This window comes from Streptopelia decaocto (assembly GCF_964273445.1).
Source record: "Streptopelia decaocto genome assembly, chromosome: 3".
NCBI lineage: Eukaryota > Metazoa > Chordata > Aves > Columbiformes > Columbidae > Streptopelia > Streptopelia decaocto.
This window is the reverse complement of record NC_138656.1, coordinates 21,600,052-21,623,467: the sequence shown is the minus strand read 5'-3', so window position 1 is coordinate 21,623,467 and position 23,416 is coordinate 21,600,052.

Below are 23,416 nucleotides of genomic sequence, written 5' to 3'. Positions count from 1 at the left end.
CTTTTTCCCATGGAGATAATAAAAAGCCTTGAAGTAAACAAAGCTCAAGCAAATCTCCTAAAAGTTTCAGTGAATTCTAACAAGCACATGAATTAGAGTATCTGCAATTATTTTATTATCTTTTGGTTTTATATTTTGTGTGTGGTTATTTTTAATTTTTCCCTTGATCTCCTGGGAATCGTCTGATAGATGACTCCTCCTGTGTTTTATGCTTACTTTATGAGAAGAATAATTACAGCTGTGTAAGGAGGTGCAGTATCTGATGGTCTAGTTCCACATCTCTGAATGCCTCCTGCCTCCCAAGAAATTCCTATTCCTTCTTTATTCAAAAGAAATCAAGAAAATAATTTCCTTGCCAGAATTTGTCTGAATTTTGTATGATAAAACTATACTGGATATCAAGGAATAAGGCATTTCTGGAATCCTGGACTATTTTTAACTACATATATTTCAGTGGTCAAAGTTACACAAGCATTTTCTAAAATAGTGCCACATGTCCTTGTAGTGGAACATGCATACCTTATGGTTTTATCATCAAATGCAGAAACAGCCCTAACCATCACAGTGAGACAGCTCAATGGGTGGTCTGAAACTCCTTTCTTTCCTTCTTAGAGTAGAAAGAAAACTCAAGTATCAAGTCCTTGCAGAAGAGACTTGTGTGTGGCTAGAAGATCAGATAATTATGGGAGAGTTTACACTGATAAGGTCATTAAACTTTGCTTTTCTTAGGTTCACATGCTTAACAATTTTTAATCAGCAATCTGGGGTTTGAAGAAGTGGGTGGCCAGTTAGTCTTTTATTCAGGTTTTCACAACCGATTTAATGATATGCTATGGATATTGTAAAGCATAAGGACCCTTATATTCATACTGTAGGATGCAAAGGCAATTTCTGTTTCTGTACTGGTTGTATTTTACTTCATTAAGACCTACATTAAAATATCCACTACAAAACTCATGCCTGCAAAAGACAATAACAGAACCGTGTTGTTTTTTTTTTTTTTTCTTGGAATGTGTGAAATCTGTTGTTCGGTAGTTGCTATTGTTATGTAGCAATGTAGTATAGTGCAGTGTTCACCAACATTATATACATCTCTGCACATAAAGATTACAAGGTGATTCATCCTTCAGCCTGGATTTTTCAAATATAAATCTTTATCTGTAGAATGTATCCAGCCTAAAATATAGATATTCTTCTTCAATATACCAAAATGTTTATTTAAGACTCATACCTTATGTGAGTTGCTAACTAAGGCCTCAACCCTCAGACTTCTCATTTTCAGCCTGCAGACCTAATGTAACTTCATTAGCTTAACAGGAGATTATGAAAATACAAGGAGTCTGCCAACTAGAAACTTCCCTAAAATCTGCTGGTCAGATTCAACTAACGTCCGTACACTTGCTACTTAGGGCACTTGCTGTGTATTTAGACCAGCAAACCAAGGAAAATTTTATCTGGAGTGTATCCCGAAGTCAGAGGGACAGTGCCTGTACTACAGAAATATTAATAGTTCTTCAGTGTAGGTCATAGGTTTTCTTCTCTCTTTTAATCAAATCACTGAAGTATGCAAATGAGAAAAAATGTTGCAAATGCAAAGTATTTACGAAAACTGGGGGAAAATCATTTTAGCTAAACTCCAGGCTCCATGATATTTTCTTTTTCCTTTTCAGCGAATGACATTCAAATTTTGAAAAAGTAAAGCATTAAACAAATCATGCTCACTTTTGTACAGCAGTGATCTTCAAGTTTTTGGAGAACCAAGAAAACCAAAAGGCACAATCGGTTTTCCTTCTTCTTCTCATCTCCTTCCCTTGCTGGTGGTCTGACTAACACAACACCCTTGGTGATAGGCTGCAAATGCTGCCGGGCAAAGTAGTGAAAAATATTTTTAAATAGCTCTAACTTACAGAGAATATTTTTAAGATCTTGGAAATACTCCTATTAATGGAGCCTTTTGTAGACTTTCTCTCCTTTCCTCCCAAAGCTTAAATTTTTGGTCTAAGTTACTTGACAGTGACCCTTTTCAAACACTCAAATAAAACATGTAACTTTATTTGCAGTTCCTGAGGCAACCACTGTAAATGGCAGTAACACAGAGAATTGCTGTAAGTTTACTGTTATGTCACTATGGTGTCCATATATAAAAGCAAACTACTGTTTTCTCTGGAGCTGTAATAAATACATTTTAAAGCACCCAGTTGCTAAGGGCGCTGATTGCTTTCAAGAAAGACCTCAAAACCACGTTTTGCTGGCGACTGGGAAGGGGCCCAGGCAGCCCCAAGTGTTCCACCCAGCAGCACATCCACGACAAAGGCCTCTGCACCAGCTGGCAGAAAAACACAAAGGGCTGGGTCCGTGTCCCCCCGGCCAGAAACTCAAATCCGGTGGTGGTGGGTAGATGCCAAGGCAGGCTCGGTGGTGGGAGACTAGCAAAGTCCTCAGTGCTCCTGGGCAGTCCCTGTCATGTTGTGTCACAGCTCCAAGTGGGTTATCAACTCCAATGGCTTCTATTCAGCAAGTAGCTGAGCAATGGGACTCCAGAAATTTTGGGGTTATCACAGCTAAGCTCACAGCTAGTCGTGTGTATCCTTGAATGTATGCACTCTCATGCAAACTGTTGGGATCAGGAGAAAAATCTGAGTGTGCTACTTAAAAATTTGGTGCTGCAATGATTCCTGTTACCTTGCTAGTTCTTCCCTAGGTGTTTTTTAATGGGGTGTTTTCACAAATGTATTTTAAAATGAGAAATTATTAACAAAATATTGGCTTTGATTCCAACACCTAGGCCATTTTTAGATGTGTAAATGGAGTAGCAAGAAGCTCTACTCAGGAAAGTCTTTGTGGTAAAGGATCTCTCTTTGGCACCCGGTATGTCTGCATCTGACTCCATAACATACATCCCACTCTCCTTCATAGAATTTGGTCTTCAGAGATGAGCTGAAGTGCAGAGCCAGAACTACCTCTTCTCTGGCAACTCATGACTTGAGGATCCTGCAAACTGGCATTAGTTGAAACAACTTGCAGGTTCCTTTTGCATTTGTTATATTTCCTTCTCAGCAATCCCCCTGTAGAGCAGTTTGTATAAGGGATCCCTCATTCACTGATGAAAGAGGGAAGAAGAAATGCCAGCGCACATTTTTCAACAAGAAGCTTGGAGGGAACCTGAACCTTCTCCATTAGCACATGGGATTTCAGAAAAGGCCACCTGTTTACTGTTTATGTGATTTATAGTCCTCAAGTCCCCACAGATAGAAGTCTACCACCAGCACAGTATGTTGGTGTCATCAGGAGCAGAGGACTCTCTGTGTGCATTACCTTTCCACAGTCAGACAGGTAGAATTCCCTTTCCCATTCTTTTTCTCTTCCGTATAAATATAGTGCCCAAAAATGCATTAACTGACCTGATTTCTTTCCTGGGGAAATAAGAGATACATTTACCCTAGTATTCAGAAAATCTTAATGTTTCAAGCAGGCTCCACAGGCAGGTTAAAAAAAAATCATTTGCCTAACTCACATCAAAATGTATTTCATGGGATGCAATTACCATCAAGATGCTGTTAATTAACTTTAAAAAAAAAAAAAAAAAGCTACTAACTTACCAATACTTTCCTTACTTTTCTCATTACCGTAAGGCAGGAGCTAGTGAGAGTAAGTAGCTATTCTCTTTTCAGAAACTGTCCTTGGAGATCTCAGAAGACACAGACATATATTTACTCACATCTACCTGAATCTTGCCCCTGTCATGCCCGTATGTAGTTTCCTGATGAAACTGAGGTATTTAAACAAACATAAATAATCTGTTGTATGAAATACATCTTTCAATCATCTATCTTCAATTTTACTCATCTGGGTCTGCCCCTTTTAAAGCTTTACTTCATAAGTACTGAAGCACTGTGACATGCTACCCCTTCACAGGTGGTGCAATACAGTTTTAAAGAGAAAATGGAAAAAGCAGGTGAAATTACATTATTTTTGGGTTGTTCTACATCTAAAAAAAGAAACTAGCGCAAAAACAAAGGCTCAGAAATAAGAAAGTGAATCCATCTCTTTTGTGTCCTTTTTTTTTCCAGCTGGGCACCACTATTCTCCAAGGCCAGAATCCTGAGAGCCAGGTCAGACCAGCCCATGTCTTCATCTTGTCTTCTCACCTGCTTTTGCATGAAGGTGTTTCTAGGAAGATCCTCAGCTCAAGCTCATGGCCCAATAAGGCTGCACAGTGAAATAACAGTAACTAATTTTCCCCAGTGATCAGCCAAGACCCCTCTGAAACTAAGCAGACATTAAATTATCAGTAATTTTATTTAAAAAAAATTCAAAAAGCTTACAATTCCTGCAATGCAAACTAAACACAACTCAAGTTGCAAGTGATGGGACACTTCTAAGCCATAATTTAGTGTCTGTAGATGCATATCTGTATTTATATAGATGTTCTACATGTAAGTAGGAAAATTCTCTTTGCCTCTGAATGATAAAGAAGAGCACAATGCACAGCACTCTGGTCATACAAAACCTTTTTACAGCCTTTGCTGACTTTTCAACAATATCGCACCAGCTAAGTTTCTGGTCTGTGTGGAAAACACAAGACTGTATTTATGCTTTCACGTGGCCTTAATTTTCTTTCAAAACCCAGCAGAAGGAAGAACATAGAGACACCTTACTGCTGCCACCGTGGTTATGCTTCTGAGTCACCTGTCAGGAGCGACATAAGTCTCCCGTGTTTTCTCAGCCAGCTCCTCAGCCCCAGAGGTGGATTTGCTAAGGGCTCTGAGGACTCTGCCAGCTGCAGTAAGGCCACATGAAATTAGTACAGTTGCTCCCACCTCGGTTGATCCAAAGTGCTGTGTAAAGTTTTACTGAGGCTAAACCTCGTTCATCAACAACCAAAGCACTCAGTGCTTGGAAAAGTGAGTATTTATCAGCACAGAATGCAGAAAAAGACGCAAGGAAGCACAACTATGTTTAAGTGAGAAGGCAGAAGTCCAGGGCCTCACTAAGAAAATTGCATAAGCCTGGTCTTACCATTGAGCACATATGTATGTTGCAGTGGCTCTGATGAATGTAATTAATGGATGTAAAATGGGAGCATAATCCATGTTCAGCACAATACTTAATCCCTGCAACAGTGCTATGGTGAATATTAAGGCTGTGTCTTATGTATTTGCAGCCTTCTTTTTAACAATGTAGGTAATCTGAAGATGTAAGGCAGAATTTCAAGAACAATCAGTGTTTTAAAATATTGTTACTTTTGAACTTTCAGAACTGTTTTGGGAAGGAGAGACGGCATTGGGGTGAATGAGGTTGCTAAAAGCCCAAACAAAAGATTCCTATGGTTTTTCCATATTTCCTTTCAAAATTTGAAGACAGTGAGAAAGAAACTTTTAGCTAACCACAAAAACATCCATCTTAGCTTCTCTCTCCAGCTTCATATTATCTTAGCATAAAAAGAAGAAATTTTGAAAAAGTAATCTTTTTTCTATTTAAAAAATGGAAAAATAGGGAGAAATAAATTCTCTTAGTGAGCAGAATTTAAGGCAGTATTTTTCAACAATGCCCTTTGTGACTGAAAAAATACCCCGTGACTTGTTCTAGTGGGAAGCTAAGAGCGAGTTTATGAAAACACAAGTATGCAAAAAGCATGACAGTAAAATGCTTAAGAGATCAATATGGGAATCATTTAGTTCAGCATATGTAGTGACATTCCAGGTAAGGGAATTCAAAAGAGATAGAAGTATTTTCTTGCAGGATGTACAATTTATATCAGGAATAGTCTCAGGAAAACTGACATGACTTCTAAAGATAAATTTTTAAATGAGTAAATGGTTTTGCTAAATAGACAATAAGGTTATTTATTCTGAGCTAAAAATGCTTTTGGCACAGAAAAATGCCTGAACCCAGTGGTTTGATTATCTGGAAATCAAATATTTTATTCTGCAAAGCCTGTTAGCATGTCTTACAGTGTCCAGATTCAGTGTGTGGCAAAATAAGACCTTATGTCAGGCAGCATGTTAAAATTCAGCATGTTAAATATCCATCCAAAGTGTGAATATAGATACATATACATTTAAATTGCATTTCTATTTATTGTATTTTTCTTTCTGCTGGGAACTGAGAGGTAAAGACAATTTAGTTTGTGCTTTTTGAACCACTTGATAAGACGTGCCTCATATCCAAAAGAGTTTGCTAAAAGATACAAGATTTCAGCTTGACAGTATTACCAGTGAGCAACCCAAGAAAGAAAGCATATCTGCATTTTAAATGAATGAAGACCTAAGAGCTAAGAAGAGTTAACAGAAGCATCTGTTCTAAGAGTAAGGGGCAGCACAAAGAGTGAGCAAATTCAAGACGCAGAAGAGGGTATAAAGAATGAGATTAGTCTATCTGGAAGAACGCAGAGCACAATATGCGAGTGGGAAATAAAAGATATAGGCAGGTGTGAGATGACGAACACAGCCTCCTGAAGATAAAGTTAGGGCGTCTGAACGTTGTGATGTAATGTTAAGCCAATGAAAGGAGCTCATCTGAGAAGGGCAATTCTATTAAAAGAGTAAGATAAAATACAAAGTTGAAATATTTAAAGCCCATTGCAAGTAATTCAGAAGCTTATCTTTTCACATTTTCCAAGATATAACCAGATTCTGTGCTGCGGTAAAAAGGAAGCATCTGCTAAAATAAAGAGGGAAATGGTGTCTTCTAATGTTTAACACAGATTTACAGAATGCCCAATCTGGGTGCTTATCAAAGATAAGTGTAGCTGCAAGAGGCAAAAAGTCTCCTGGTAACCAGAAAATAATTATTTCAATATGATTTTTGGGGGTATATCTGTAATGTTACAAGGCACCTTATTGAATTTGTATGAACTGGAAAGGGTTTTCCAGTTATTTTTAAAGATTCTAGCTCTGACACATACTTTTCAGTGCTTAAAAACTTCAGCTATAAACTTTACTCACTCAGTGCAGTCATAATCTCCCAACAATATAAAACATTAACATCTAGCTATAGAAAGTTAATCACTGCAAAACTGAGGTATGCCATGCAAATGAAATTCTGACAATTGCAGTGGTCATGAGTTTTTGGTAACTGCAGATAGCCAAACATGAAACCCCTTAAACTTAAGACCGAATTTCTGCCAGACAAGCCAAAATTAGGCATGCCCTAAATGTGTCAATAGATGCCATGCTAAATCGCATGAACTGGAAAGTAATTTTTATATTTGGTGTGCACTGTAAAGTTGCTTATACTCATAACACCACTTGTAACTTCAGAATCCTTCTTACATTTTTCACATCCTTCTAAGGATTTCAGAATATTTTGCACATATTAATCAAATTTCATAATGTTTCAAAGAGGCACTAGCTCACTGAGGCATCAACTGCTTACATTCTTTTCAGGAGGATATTTTTTTCTTTTCAGACAGTGTTGAGTAATGGATCTACCCAAGTGCTGATGAGATCTCAGTAAAACTCCAGACAGTTTCCATTGCATCTAGCCAGTTCTCCAGGTTTGTCGGGTTTTCTCATGTATTTAATAACCTTCACTACTTGCAGAAACTGAAAAGACTGACCAGAGCGGATAAGGTTTGTATTAAAATTGTAAGCAAATTTTTTAACATGTTCTTGCAAGCTGCTAAGTGTTCTTTTAAAGTGGAAAAACCACCATCAAAAAATACAGGCAATAATCAGTTCCTCTGAGAGTTGTTTGTTTGACTTGAGTTTACTTTTAACAGGTGTTCCTATAAGCAGGAGAGACCTTTTTTCCCTGTTTTGACTTATTATTCACAGATATGATACTCTGCATTTCTTCAAACTAAATTGTGTTGTGCACCAACTGACCTAGTGCACAGAAAGGCCTTGCTTCCTCCTCATCTGGTCCAATTGTTCCTTATTATTTGATCTCACCTTTGATCAATAGCTTGCCAGCAATTATTTATTTGTTATTGTTATGCTGTTGAAATAATGGATTGGACAGCTATCCTTGAAGAGTTCTGTGTAAAAATATGAGTAACACCAATATTCACCAAATTCAACACGGCAGGCAAGAAGAAAAGGCTACTATGCACTAATCACCTCTGGCAGAAAAGTCCAGGTTTTCAAAAGAAAGTTACTATTGCTAGGCTAAATATTGTCCTGCATTTAAATGCCAGCACAGAATTGCCCCTGCAAAGGGAGACAATGAGACTGCAAACCAGGTGATGTTACTTTGGCTGGAATTCAGCTGCTGACGCCATGAACTACATCTTGTTCCTGGAGGAGCTTCTCTATAAAGCTAGTCCAAAATAATGCTTTACTTACACAGACACACACATCCTCAAACTCCTGAAATGAGCTGGTGTGCACATCCTAAGGCAGCAGTGAGGAATGAAGGGAAGGAGGTTTCTCTCTAAAGAAGGCTTCAAATGAATATACCAGCATACAAAATGTTCTCTTGCAAAGGTCTTGGCCTCTAGAAAATACAGTGAAAAACAACTGCCAACTCCAGCACCACCTACGTGTAATGGATTAAGTTAGGAGATGGTGCCTTAGTGATCCTGGTACACTCTTTAAGCTGCTGGCTTTCTCAAGTGTGGGTGTTCCTGATTTTCTTGTTTATATACATAATATTTAGGAAAGCTGTGTCTTCCCAAGGGTGCAATTTCAGTAACAGAGGTCAACAGTGATTGAAGTCAATGGGATTTCAAAATATGCTTAAAGATAAACACATGGTTTGGTACATTGGTTAATCAGAGCCAGAATGAATAGTGCTGTTCAGCATTTCTAATCAATAAGCTCTCATATTTTTGAGACGTATAATACCTGATTATTGTCTTTATCTGCTCTCTGCCTTAAGAGTCTGTAAAATTCTATTTGTCCTTTTGTTTTAGGGGTAGGTTTTTAGTTGAAAGCCTGATATGCTGATCTGAGAAAATATGCTGAGATATTTAATAGCCAAAATTGAATATCCACTCTATTTTATTTACAGCTCACATTTGGCCTTTCAAAGCCCTCATTTCCAGAACCTCTCGCATTTTCTGCTCCATGAATTCTTAATGAGTTCCAGTTGAAAGTGCTACAGATCCACATTTGGATCATAAAACCCCTCCTGAAAGGTACCGTATGGCTTCCCCCAAGCCCCTGCTCTACCCTGCTGCTATAGCCTCCCCCGCTTTTTGCTAAATGTTGGCAATTTCACCAGCAGTTGGGTCAACCCACCATGTTTTAAAATCCTTTTAATCCTCTTTATAGTAACAGAAACATTTGAGACTGATCTTTGAAGGCTTTGTACAGTGCAGAACACCTGCGGCTTGCTAGCAAACACCTCGCATGAGTCTAATGTGGTCTGGCACGCAGGAGCACTGCTGCACAATACCACTGCATGCAATAATGAGGCCGTTCCTTCACCTTAGGACTCTGACTTTCACCACTAAATCCACTTTATGGAATGGCATACCAGCCCAACAACTGAATGCATCTCACAGGTGTCACTACAAATTGTTCACTGTGTTAGCTGGAAGCCAAATGCATGATAGCCCTTCTACACTGCGTGGCCTGTTGCTCAGTCCAGCACAGAGCTGTCTCTCTTCTGATCTGCGCCTGGAGATGTGAGAGTTTGGCTAACCTAAAACACAGGGTTAGACCCAAGTTTCATCTGCACTCATAAAAATATCCTCACTAACCACCTGAAGCACCTGTGACTTTAGACATTACTCTGAAAAAAAAAAAAAAAGGTTTTCAAACATGCAGATGGTATGAATTTGGTAAGAAGTAAAGGTTCCAGAAACTTTAAAGCCTTTTAGGAAATCATGGAATAGATTCATTTTGCTTGGAAGAGATCCTCAAGATCACTGAGTCCAACCATTAACCTAACTCTGGCACTAAAACATGTCCCTAAGAACCTCATCTACTCCTTTCAGGTAGTCATACAGAGCGGTAAGGTCTCCCCTCAGCCTGCTTTTCTCCAGGCTAAACAACTCCAGTTCCCTGTCACTACAAGTGATGTCATCTATTTCCTTATGTTTTTTGTGTCTTTGAGATGTTCACCTACAGCACTTCGTCTCTACACACATCTCTTTTTTTTTTTTTAGGAGGACTCTGGTGTACCAAAATGTGAATTTATCAAAGTGTTAGCTCAGAAACTGCTCTGAGGAGGAGATAAGGAGAGAAAGACAAGACATGAAGAAAAGTAAGCTGTGCTGAAAGATATAAACCCACAATTACATGAGGAAATCCACTCTGGTATCTTATAGCCAATAAAGAAGGTAATTTAGTGCAGAGGACGGGGATAGAGGCCACGTAGGTATTTGTGAAGGCTGAAAGCTCACACGGGAGGCTGGAGAGTGGGAGCTGCACATCTCTCTCTCAGGACTTCTGAGTTTGCTCTGAGAGTTTTAATGAGCACAACCAACACGTTCCTCCAACACATACTTCTCCAAATAAGTAGAAAAACGCCTTTTTTTTTTTTTTTTTTTTTTACTTTCTGGGAATATTATGAAGTGCAGTTAATCATGAGTGTACATAAAATGCTTTGAGATCCTCATATGACATGGACCACAGAAATGCAAAATACAGCTATGACAAAGACTGCTACACGGGGTTGGATGTTGAGATGGTAGGAACTGGTGGGGCTCCAGTCACTTAGGGGAAGGAGAAAAATAGGTTTGTCTGTTTTATGTACTGCTGACAAGCATGACACTAGTTATCCTGGGGAGAGCAAATACATATCACATAGGAAATCAATTAAGAATTTCAATTGGTTTTCAGTGTTCCCTCCATGTTCCCTCCTCAGCTTTGAAAAATGGAGGAGTCAAATGTTCCCAAACTGATAACTGCTCACCCTGAAAATTAATTTTCATTACAGCGTCTGCTTAGAAAAATATTTTTTTAGTGAGAAACAGCGCTATAATGCTGGGTTTGACCTTTTAAATTTCCAGTTCAACATGTGTTTAGTAATAAATAATAATTTAATTCATAAAGTACCACCACTAAAATGTTTTAGTGAATCTTTACCAGCTTGAAATTACCTTTGAACAGAAAATATTAAGCAGATAGAAATAAAATGGAAAAGTAATAAAGCATCAGGCTACATTTTGCATTTGTTTACACTGGTGAAAATATGGATTTGCACTTCAAAAACAGTTTTATGTAAACCTACAATCTTTTTTCCCCCTGCAGTTTTGCCAGTTTAGCCAAGTAAATTCCCATCAAAACCAACTGAGGGATGACAAAAGAATAGGGTTAGTCCTACATTTTTCTGGGCACTCTAGGAAGATTTTTATGTCTCCTGGGACTTGCACCAATAAATGGGCTTTCAGGAAATGGGGTGGTCTGCTCACTGCTGAGCCTCTGTGCTCCTCTGCCAAAGGGTGTGACAAGCTTTGGAGCGACAATGGCTTCCACTGGAAAAAGCTTTTTAAAATTATGCATTTGGGATTTTCAAAGATTATCCAAAAAAGTGTGCATCCAAACATTCCCATTTCCAAACACTGAGGTGGCCCTGAGTTCATCTTTAAGAAAAGGAGCTTAACGGTTGAAATAATGGAATTTCTCACTGGTTTCACCAGCTGCCAGAAGTGCTCCAGATCACACAGGTTTTGATGCAGAGATCTTTCCCTTTTTGATTTTGATTGGAGCTCTATGGTCATGCCCTTTACACTCTCCAGGCTGAAACGGTTGTTATCCATACAGTGTAAGACCCAGAAACTTCTATAAGATTTCAAAAACAGACCTCAAAGCTTTTGTTTGGAAACTGCTTAAGACGAAGTTTCCTTTTCTGAGGAGCATCACCTCCAGATTTCCTTCTGACAAAATATAATTGCTGATGAAACCCTATTTTCTGATGCAAAAATTGTTAAGTAGAATATTTTCAGCCAGCTCTAACTGAAAATATAAGCAGGAGTCTGAGCCAGGCAGAGAGGAGCACCGCTTCCAGCTGGACCACGAGCAGGTGATTTTAGCTACACCATTTAGACGAGGGCTGTAACACGCGGTCCTTCTGCATGTGTGTGCGACAGGCAACGCCACAAACGCAGTTCCATGCTGAGTAATGACCGATGTGCTGTTCAGTGAAATCTCAAAATCTTCTGCTTTGGCGCTGTCTCGAGAAATGTGCACACAGGCTTAAATAAAGAAAGAGATACTTTTGAAAGTATACCTTCATGCCGAGCTACAGCTTTTACCAATTTTTTTTCTGTAGTTGCTATGGAGTCTCAGCTGAATTGTACACCATAGCATTCGGGTCACTGGAGCTGCTGCGCCACATGGGTCCATCATCTCAAAGAGCCATTGTGTTAAGTTGATGTCTGTGCATGGCAGAGAGAAATGAGATGAAGATAGATTTATTTCACTGCAATTTTATTTCTCATATTTTCTCACTGAAGTAGTACTTAAATGGCAGAACGTTGACTGGAAGGAAATGTGATATCAAAAAAACAAAAGTATAGAAATCAAAAAGCAATCCTGTGCTTCTTTATGTTGAGTTCTGTTTCAGTTTAGGAAACAAGCTGGAATACAGTGATGCAAATAATTAGTAGTACATCTCTCCTAAAAATCTTAATTATGAAGCAAAATCTAAAGGCTCCCCAAATTTGGAGGAAATTCAGATCAAAGTCTAAATTTCAGGACATAGGTCACTCCAGTGATGCAGTAATATATAATAGAAACACATTATGTGGCATGAATAAAAATGTGTCAAACTCCTCTCTTATATTCAAAATCACACACTAAGAGCTGGGAAAACTATATCTTGCCAATATTAAAACCAGAAAAGTATGATTTACCTCTGTGCACTCCCTGACTATACCTTCTCATCCCTAGAAACAAAGGAGACAAGGAAAAAGGGGTGAAATTGATGTTTCTGCACTCTTTCTCCTTGTTTCAGAGGCTCTGAAAAGCTCATAATTTAACCAAATTTATCTCTAACTAAAATTAGAAGTCTTCCTTCCATATTTAGAGAGTTTATGCCTGTTTCTTTAGTATAGTTCCTCTGATGATCTGCCAGGTTTCTAAGCTCCTTTCCCTTAGACTTCTTTTTCTCCATCTGTAATTCTGAGTGTGTTTATTTTACAAGAGAAAAAAATTCTTAATTGATCTAAGGAAAGGCAATCTTTCAGCTTAACCAAGTTCTCAGCTGTGCATATAAGAATATTTGTAGATATGTATCAAAACATCAGCATCAACCATCAAATGCAGGCAAAATATCGTGTAGCTGATGTTATAGTGAATCCATATTATGTTCCTAACTAAGACCATGAGAAACATTGAGAATTAAACCACAGAGTACAAACACAGAAACTTAAATCATGCTTATTGAAAATTTTGCCAAGGTTCATGAATCTTTTGAACCAACCTGGGCCTACTTTGAAATGAACACAAAGCATGATTTTGTATTGAAACCAGGTGGGACTCAGAGTTTTTTGTTATATTGGGTTCATTTGGACTTGAAACTTGAAGCTGAAATCAAAGGACAGGACCCAAAACTCATCCAACTGAAGCAAATCTTTTTGATATGACCAATGAGAAATCACAGATTTTTCTTTTTTTCTCTCTTTTTCTACTTTTTAATGAAACAACTAAGGCATGTATGCCATTAGACTGTGAATCATATATGATTGCACACATGTTTTAGGAGAGTGCTCTGGAGGAAGGCACGGTACGGTAATGTAAGTAGCTGATGTATGTCTCATCCATGAAGAGACTTCATCTGTATCAGTGAAGGACATATGCCCTCTTGTTATCTGTGGGATATAATCCAGACAGACAGGAGTCTGAAAGTCCAAAAGTCTGTATTGCCACCATCAGAGAGAATTATAAGCTGTCACTTGTGACAGAGAAACAGAAGGAATACAATTTTTTGCTGTCCCTGTGAGATGTTGAGCACTCCGAATATTGTAAAAGTAGGATTCACTGGTGGTCATAAACCTGTAACAATATGATTGTGCACTTATGCCAAATTACAGAAGCTACATGAACAGGGAGTTGCTTTTGTCCAGTTAGAGGCCTCTAAACTTGTAGTCCAGAAGTCTTGACTTTGATAGAAATGAAATCCCTTTGGTCTCAGTTTCTCAGTCTACAAAATAGGTTGCATGATGCAAAGCAGATTTTGTAAGGCATTTTAAGATCCTTACAAAAAACACAGTATAAAAGATAACATATCATATTAAATAGTAAAAAACCTAAAATACTCAATTCACAGCTGATAAATACTCTGATGTTCCTTTTTTGGATAAGAGAGGGAAGAGGAAATCTCAGACAAATGGTCTTTTTTTGTCCTTCTTGATAGCCATGTGACAGTGGGGTTTTTTTTAAAAAGTATGTGAAGAATGAACAATCCACAAATCAAACAACATCTTCTGAACTAGCTTCATTTCTGAAGACAAACTAGTTGATGAAAAAGGAGCTGACTGAAGAAGATTTGGAGTTTAAAACTATTTCAACCAGAAATTATGTTTTTTTACCAGCTCCTACATTACAAAAGGAGAAATGTAAATATGTCTTTGAACAGTAAGTGTTGCACATTTTACCACACAAGAGAAAGTAAGGCCAAATTAAAACCCACTAAATTTTCAGGACCATGAAACCCTGAAGCATTGAACCCTAGGGAACACTTAAAATCATTGCCACGAAAGCAAACACATAAGATAAATCTCTTTGGATCCTTGTCCTACCACACGCAGGTAATGAGACATGAATGTGGGAAAGAATTTGACTGACTTTTAAAAACTTTGGTGACATGATTCCAGTGTTTATAAAAGGTACTGAATCCAAACATCTCTGGGGATGGCAAGGACGTTGCCAGCCCAATTTTACCACATTTCTATTGAGTAGTTTGTAGGTCTGCCTATCTAGTAGAAGTAAGCCAAATCCATTAAATTCATTTCATAAAAACATTCAAAGAGGAAACAAGTGACCCATGTCCACCTTCACATCTCAGTCACAGCAGAGTTTGAAACAGACCCAAATCAAAGGGTGTCTTTACCTCCTGGTGTATTTCTTTTTTCTTAGGTATTAATTTCTTTATCCAAACTTCTCCAAAAACCTATGTGCACAGATCAGCAGCTCTAGTTCATGCCCATCACTTTACACAGCGATCTCACTTGCTTAAAAAGATGAAAACAAAGAACTTGTCAATATAATATGATCAAAGCTGGGGGAAAACATCTGTTTCTAATATCATTTGTGAAGGGATTTCATCAGTTTCCCTCTATAACTAATAGAGATAAGAAGTCAGATAGGCTTGGTGTATTTATATGGAGGTAACCACATAGAAGTAGTTAACAGAGATAACACGGTTAACTCTTGCTGCATGGACTCTGGCTTCACGTTGAGCTGATACACTAAAGTCAGAAGAATGACTTCACTTTTGCAGTTTTGCAGCTCTCAACATACAATGTGATCGAAGCCCTTTTAAATCCAAAAAGTGACTATTAGGGCAGCAGAATTGCAGTATCTTAACTCTTCTCCAAGGGAGGTGACCTGCAGGCAATCTGGGGTTCCTTTATCACACTGTGCTCTCCTGCCTCACCTGGGATCAGTTGACAAGGAGATAAGAGTGAGAGGATCCCATATAATGGTGATGTTGTGTCTCAGTCCTCCCAGTTATCCAAGCACATTATCATCAAGCCCCACTTATATAAACATCTGAATTGAGTACTCACAGGATTTGGATTCGGTATCTGATCAGCATTAGTAATCAAGGAAATAACAACAGCAATTTTCACTTCTATCACTCTACTGATCTGCCTCTGGAGCAGCTCTCTTGCTATTTTGAGCAGATTCTTGCCCAAGCCATTTCTTTCCACACACTTTTTCTCCCTCCTTCCTTGTGCCAAATGGGGAACCACTTTGTGGCTCACTCTGTCTGAGGGGCAGAGAGGGAACAACCAGCTGGCAGCAGAAATTTAAAGGGAAAAAAAAAAAGGTAAACCTGTCAATGGATTACAATTTACTGAGCCCTTCTCAGAATCCAGAAGACAAATGAAAAGTTTCAGTTTAGAAACCTCATTATTTTAAGCCAGTCTTGTGAAGGGTTGAAGAATTTTTTCACACTTGGTGTTACCAATGCTGTCAGTGCAATGATAACAGCTCCCAGCTGTTCTTGCCATCCAGCTTCCCAAACTGAAAGGTGACTGGGGGAGAGTGGGTTGTGTTGTTGTTTTTTTCTTTTTTAAAATAACAATTATTTCTCATGCTCACAAATGAGACCAACAGTTCCCCCATAAAACAGGCATGAGTCTTCACTTACACGTACTGTGCGGTAATGAGAAGAGGAAAGTTCAGGACAGTGACTCTGTTTGCTAGACAACAAAAGTACTAACAAACTGGACAAAGAGTACAGAAGGATTAAAAAAACCCCTCTGATTCAAAGCAAATATTTTTATTTGAATTTTCAAATGAATGTACTTTTACTGCATTCCTTCCCTTCTGGGCTCACTTTCCATAAACATGCTAGTGAATGGACTTTATAAACAGGAATACTTGCTAGAAGCTAATTTTAGAGGCTGAGTTTTCAACTGTTCTCCAAAAGCAAATTCCAAACCAAACTTTAAAATGAATTTTACACTTGGCAACACAATTTGGGCACCCTTGGCCCACCTAAGACTGCTACTGTTGACACAGCTACAGCCAGAGCCATCCCCAGCCTCCTCCCCATCACTTCTCCCTGCCACCACCACTGAAGAAAAATCTCCCCAGCTCCAAGGCCTTGTAGTGCAGCTCTGCCTCCCTTTGCTCTTTAGCTCAGCCCTGGGAAATTATTATTGTTTGGAGAATAATGTGAAATTTACTACAGTTTGGTTTTCTTTTTCTTTTTAACTGGAATGCATAGGACCCAACCAGAGACTAAAGAAACTCCTAATTATTTAACCTAGCAGATCTGACAGGACAGTAGCTTCTGGAAGGGGAGAAGGGACAAGCAGTCAGGAATGGCCTGGGAAGGGTAATGCTTAGCACAGGTCAGCAGCACTTAGTCTGATTTTATCTGATTGCATGCTTAGAAATACAAAGTTGTTGATGAGTTGTATAAACCATTTCATTGGGGAGAACAACTAAAACCGCCAAGCAAACTCTGCAGTACTGTGGAAAATGAGTTTTTCCCTAATGGGCTCCTTTCCAAATGCACCCAAAACGTTGTTTTTGAAAAGAAACACATGAAGAATGAAAAACATGTTGAGTAAATGCGAACAGAAAAGTATCAATGCCAGCAGATATACTGCTATTAATTAGTTGTTGAGCTCCAAAGAAAAATTGCTTCAATCACCTCACATGGGTTGTTGCATCAACTGTCCCCCGTTTCCACAAGAAGTAGATAAATGGCTAACCAGTGAAAATCTGCACACACCTTACTGTACCCAGATAGTCAAGAAGCAACATCTCTTCTACTTCAGGCCCATCTCTGATAAGAAGGTTTAAAATTAATCTACCATAAAGTAGAGAGACATTGAGCAATAAAAAAAGTAAATCAACACGAGAGGTTTTCAATGAAACCACAACTGTGAGAAAAATCAGAGTTAAAGGAAGTGAAATCCTAGCTCTGTTTCTAACTCACTGTGTGGTCTTGGGCAAGCCACAAAGGGCCGTATTTTGAACATCTTACACTAGTAACTAGCTCCTTACAAAGCAGTTCTGCTTTACATTGTAGTCCATGAAACTTGCACTTGAACTATGGAAATGCCTGAACATGGGTGTACTTATGTGAGGACAAGTTTTGCAGTCTAGTCCTGGAGCTCTCTTCGCCTCCATCTATCCATAAAAAGCAGATAAAAGCTCCTACCCCTGTGAGAATGGTGTTGCTGGGATTCAGTCTAATTAGTTAGCATTTGCACAGCTCTTAGAAAATGTAAAGTGCAAAGTAAGTGCTATGCAGCCAGAGCAGATGTAGTTTAAACTTAATCTCTCAGCTTTGACTTCACAGACTTTTTGAGTAGCTGCAGAGTAGAGCAGCATGTGTGTGAAAAGAGAATAAAGAACTGTCAGGATCTCCTCTCAAGTAGGACCAAAGCTTTTGTAAAAGAACACAGCACGTGTTATTTTAACTTGTATTTCTGTTTCCCTGCCATGTTATCAAGAAAGTGGCCTGCCACAAGCCACAGACATTGCTCTACAAATCTTTTAGTGTGCTAGGAAGTTCTGGAGATAGCTGCACACCACATCACCGTTATTACATAGTGTGGGTCCAACAGCAGTACATTGCACATATTCCAAATCTTTTCCATACATTTGGCACTGTCATACCTTAGTCCCACAGATTTTGCTCCACCTTTCTTGTTTCTTTAATATGGTTAATGCTACCCAGCTGTTTGCACTCAGCTTTAAATACTATAACTAAATTAGCATTCCTGCTGAAGCTTATTCCCTGAGTATATATTCTCTACATTACTGATGTTCTCCATGCATTTCTTGACATTCAAGTATGGCTTCGCTTTTATTTGCACAGTGTTAGGTTTCAAAAAATAACACTCATTTGAAAAAAAGGAGAGATGGGCCTGGAGAAAAACTCTGGATCCAAACAGTCCCTGGATGCTGGAAAAGTTTACATCCAGGCTGTGTTAGAAATGTGCAAGTAAACTCCATCACTCATTAGATTCCCTGTCCTTCTGTTCAACTGTGAGTTCTTACAACACGTATGTCCCAGCAATGGCAAACTGAGATCTTCCTTAATGATAAATTAGGGGGATAAGTTTGATAACAATTATATGTTTAAACTCCAGGGTCGAAAGTCTGTCCTGCACAGCTTGCACCCCAGAAATGCATTTAGGTATCTTTAAATGAGTCTTGTTTTTCACCTACCCTGTAAAACCTAGGGTGGGGAGACCCCCTGGACTCAGATAGCTATTGCTGGTGCCCAGAGCAAGCTGCAGAACTCCAGCACCAGGACCATGTGCCAGGGGGATGCTCGGGATGCAGACTCACAGCCATCCTGCGCAGTAACTGCACTGCAGCTTTCTGCCCCAGAGACAGACAGGGCCTTTAGGAACTCTTTTCACTCAAATTTGTCATTAGGCCTCTCTAAGGTGGGATGTTAGCTTGGGTTGCAGATCTTTCAGGATTGGGTCCTAGAGAAAATACATGTTTTGGTATTATTGTGGTATCAGAATGTATGATTTTTCTTGGAAAGTGTCAATTTAAATAACCTCCCAGTATTCAATGTGGCCTTATTTGGGTTTCTGAATCTGAAAAAAAAATAAATTAATCTTTTTATTATGACATCTTCATGCAGTCCTTCTGCCCCTGTAAATATCTGTCTTGTTTGAGTGTGGCTTACAGATATTTGAGCAATTTGCTCAGCTGAGGAGTCTTATTCAACTGGATTGTTCATCCCTTCTATGCCTGACTAATGTGAACTTTTTCCCCTTCCTTGTTCACTATCATTTGTACAAATCAAGTTTCCTCTCCTGTTTCATGTTCAAAACCTGAGCCCATGTTTCCCACCTCCTGCTGTGAGCATGTTTCCCACCTCCTGCTGTGCCCTGGGCGGTCAGCAAGGTGAGTGGACACTGGGTACCCATTGGGAAGGTCTGAGTCCTTCTCTGAGAAACAGGAGCTTAATGAAGCAGCAGGCAGGAGGGAATTAAAAACACTTCTGCACAAAACAAACCAGCCCTCAGTGAGCTCCCACTGGAAGGCCATGCACTGGCTTCCAATTCAGCAGGATATTTAAGCAGAGGCCAACCAATGATTTTACTGATGGAGAGAGGAGTCCATGTGTGTCCGGAGTTCACTGTGTGCTGAAAACATTTGTTCAGTCAAGTTTCAAAGGCCTCCTCTGTCATCTGCGGCATTAAGGGTCAGATTATTAATTTAATGGAGTGATTGTGCTATGCAAGGAAGTGGAAAAAATCTGCTTCCACCTTGGCCAGAGCAGCAAAGCCCAGAGCAGCTTTATGTGGTTTCTTGTCGCTGTTAGCCCCTGCGAGAAGCAGAATCACATCCCCGCTTCTCCTCACCCTGAGAAATGCTCATGTCAGTCCCGGCACGATCCTTCCTCTGCTTTCTGCCAGCAGGAAATCACTGATTGCAGCAGGCCTCGTGTTCATCTGTTGTTGGTCCCAGCAGAGCCTGCTCTCACAAGCCACTGGTGGATCGAATACAAGCATCAGGAGCGCACAGCACTAAATATACATATTTGAGTTTCACGTATTTAATTCCTGATTTTGTTTGAGGGTCTTTAAAGAGATATCCTGTGAGATTTAAGTGGGAGAAGGGCTGGATAATTATATTGTGGTGTGTGTGTGCGGGAGGTTAATACTAATTTCATAGGAGAGAGATACTTGGAAAGCAGTGGTATTGAAAGAGACTTAATGGACATTAAATTAGATATGAACTTTCCATCTGCTAAAATGGCAAAAAGCCTCATGTAAATATGGGATGCATTTACTGACAATTCATGTCACAGGCCAAAAAAAAAGGAGACTTTCTTTCTTTAAATGGCAAAGTACCAACAATGGCATAATACCTAGAATGCTACAGTCAGCACTTGACATTATTGTGTTTGAAGAGCTCAGGGAAAATTAACAGAAATTAAGACAGGCTGGAAGAAGAGGTCTAAAAAAGTGTTAAGTGACTGTGTGTGTGCAGGAGGAGGACACAGTCAATTCATGTATAGGACCCAGAGCACAGCACAGAGAGTCCAACATCACCCAGGTTTCTTTAAGCTTGTGTGAACCAGGCCCACCAAAACGGATACATCTCCAACCCCAAAGTGAAATTAATCCAAAGGTGGGGAGTCCCCCTCCACAGAACTGAGCAGAAGTAGAGCTAGATGAAAAATTGAGGCTTTTCAGGAGGAAAATATTGAGAAAATAGAGCTATTTTTTAAAGTGTTTCCAATAAACTGTATTCCAGCCTCCTTGCATAGAAGAGGAATCCAAAGATTTGCTCTGAAGATAGAGTGCTGAATTCATTGACCACAAACATTTGATGTGTGCAACTTTAATTACAACTTTCCAAAATAAAAAGAAGTGCCTAAAAATCCCAGGAAAATAGTCTATTTTTTTTTTTCTCTTTTATCACCTTTAAACATAAACCATACCAGAATTTCTTTCCGTGTTTGCCGCTACCATGATATCATGTCCCTGCACATTTTTCTGCTCCTATTGTAGCCATTTCTACTTCCCCGCACCCCCCTCCCCCACAGTGAAATGGGCAAGTCACAAAAACAGTGTTCCACCTCAGGGGGTCCAAAATGTCCAAATCTGCTTTCTCATGAATCCTGCCCTCACTTGACCTAAAGGTTTAATTGGTGTAGATATTTATGTATTAGCATAGTATGAGAGTAATTAGTCTTGTGCTTGAAGGAAGGATTATATGCTTTGGCCTCTTTCCTTGTGGCTATCCCTCTGGCAAAGCATAGTGGCACAGGGCTCTTTCCATTACTGTGTATCCCAGCTCAGGATAACTCTAATAGAAACACATGAGATTAATGTATTTCTGCTATCGTTTTATACTTAAATAAAGACTGTTAGTCACAGGCAAATGCAGTGCCAAATGTGTTTTGAAGGCAAAGACATCCAACTTCACACTATCTTTGTGTTTAGCATTTAAGTCCAAAACTGAAGGCTATGACATGCATTCTGATGAAATTTACACTTGACCTACTAATTATGGAAGTTATTGTGGGATATGCTGCTCACTAATAGGAAATAATGAATAACCATATCAAGGCAAAACTGTTTCCTGTACTGCTAGTTGCACAAGAGAAACTCTTTCCAGTTAAAGGAAATGATCTATTCAAAGAGCATTAACATTTCTGGCCTAATTGATAACATGATTAACTGAACGGGGTCAGGAAATGATGTCCCTGTCCCTTGGAGGGACAGGGAAGCAAGCTGTAGAGATGCTTCTGAAGTGGAGTTCTCACACTATGGGCGACCAAACCTAATGAACAGGATTTCCTCAGTGACCTGGCAGAGATCAAGAGGAACCTGCAGAAATGTTGAATGGGTTCTGACATTAAAATATGGATAGAGAGGAAAATCGTATTAAAACTAGTTTGTGAATGAGAAACATCTTTAAAATCCCTGAGAAGAACAAAGGCATTTGGAGAAGATAATTTAAAAGAAGACTCTCTGGATCAAAATTAGCTCTAGATGAAAACACATACAGTTGTTGGTGCAGCAAAGAACAGAATTTGGCTAACTTTTTCTGCTCCAACAAAACTTCCAGAGGCTTGGAGTAGCTGAGCTGTCAAATTCCCCCGGGTTGTAGAGTGTAGAAGGAAATGGCCAAGAAGATCTGCCAAGGAATGAATCCATCACTATTGCCCATTCCCCATACTCCCTGTTCTCACATCACAAGTCATTGGAGAATGGCTTGCTGTACATTTTATTTCAGCCAGTTCCCATGTGAGTGGATAAAATGATCTGGTTTTCCAGTGATGCTTCCAGGTTTTTGAGGAGTTTTACTGAAATCAGGATATTGTCCTGCAGAGCTTGAGAAGGAGGCTGGAAGGAAGGGAATAAAGGCTAAGCTCCCGCCAACCAAAAATGTGGGCCTCCAACTCATTATTTCCTATGTTCCTTCCTTCGTTGTTCATCCAGTCTACCATTCCACTGTGTCATTCTGTGACATGTGTTTTGCATCCCATCCCTTCCAGATCTAAACTTTTTTTCACCTTTCTTCTATTTCTTTCTACCCTGTCTTTCTTTCAGTGAAATAGCCACCCTACGTGGGCTGAGCAAATGCACTCATACTGAGTGTCCCTAGAAAGGCTCCCAGAGTTGGTTTCCAAACCCTGATCACCCTCCAAGCTCAGAATTGATGTTGAAAGACTCGCATAAATACACACCCTGTGTCTGATCCCCCGTTCTGTTCTTCATCCTGGTGTCAATTAGGGAAAGTTCTACTAACATCAGCTATGTTACACTGATAGAAAAATTACATGGGTGAGCAGAGAATCGGGTCCATCCATTTTCTTCTTTCCAAATGAAATTATGTAATTTGTTTGCCTTCTTAAAATGAAATGGTCTTTCAAAGTTGTTTTTTTTTTCCACTGGATAACACATGAGTCTTCCATTAATAATAATAACATCTACAAGAACAGACTAATTAAAGCACATAGTCTCTCTCTTTTTTTTTTTTTTTTTTTAATTTTTATTACTTTCAACATTCACTGTTGAAAGAAATGTGAATAGCAGGAAAATAACTCAAAATATTACTTCACAAAGATTGATTCAAGTTGCTGCTCAGAAGATACTGCACCATATGGAAAATGTAACTGAGTAGCTGACAATTTTGTTTAGTTTAAACAAGAGTAGGTAAGATCTGATAATGCATGGGATCATTTTGGCACACAGTACAGCTCTCCCAGACCCATTGCATTATGCCTATCATCAAGTTAGTTCATCTAACAGCACAAAGTGGAACACCCTGACCCTTCTTATCCCTGTTAATCACTTTTAAGTAAATAATACCTCTTTGGAGAATAGTGATTCATATGCTGCAACCAAAGA